We start from the raw sequence: 673 nt of genomic DNA, 5'->3' as shown, positions 1-673 counted from the left end.
TGAATCTCTCGCCCAGCACAAAGTCCCAAAACTCTCTCCGTCAGAACGGGCCATGAGGGCCCAACGGTATCGACCGGCCGCCGTCTCATCCTTGGCCCACAGACGTCTCTGTATGTGGATATGGAGGGGCATGTGGTCAGCACACCACTCGCCCGGCCATATGTCAGTTTACGAGACCGGAGCCGGTACTTCTCAATCAAGTAGCTCCTCAGTTTGCCTCACAAGGGCTGAGTGCACCCGCTTGCCAACAGCGCTCGGCAGACTGGATGGTCACCCATCCAAGTGCTAACCCAGCCCGACAGCGCTGAACTTCGGTGATCTGACGGGAACCGGTGTTACCACTGTAGCATTGCCGATGGCCACAAAGTCTCAAGCGACTGAAAAAATGTGGAGGTGACTCCGGTATATAACAAAGGTAAAAGAACGGACCCGCAAAATTGCAGACCAATATACCTAACTTTTGTTTGCTGCAGAATCCTCGAACACATTCCCAGTCCGAATATAATACACTTTGTTGAGACTAAGCATCTTATGTCCACGAATCAGCATGGTTTTAGAAAGCATCGCTTGTGCGAAACTCAGCTTGCCCTTTTTTCACGTGATGTACTGCGAACTACAGTTGAAGGACAACAGGCAGATTCAATATTTCTAGATTTCCGGAAAGCATTTGACA

At 50.4% G+C, this 673-nt stretch overlaps 1 pseudogene; it reads right to left on the bottom strand.

Moving 5' to 3' along the window:
* Positions 1 to 242: 242 nt before the first annotated feature.
* On the bottom strand, positions 243 to 360 carry LOC126210991 (5S ribosomal RNA; annotated as a pseudogene).
* Positions 361 to 673: the final 313 nt, after the last annotated feature.

The sequence above is a fragment of the Schistocerca nitens genome, chromosome 10, assembly GCF_023898315.1.
Source record: "Schistocerca nitens isolate TAMUIC-IGC-003100 chromosome 10, iqSchNite1.1, whole genome shotgun sequence".
Lineage (NCBI taxonomy): Eukaryota > Metazoa > Arthropoda > Insecta > Orthoptera > Acrididae > Schistocerca > Schistocerca nitens.
This window is presented reverse-complemented; position numbering and strand designations above follow the sequence as displayed.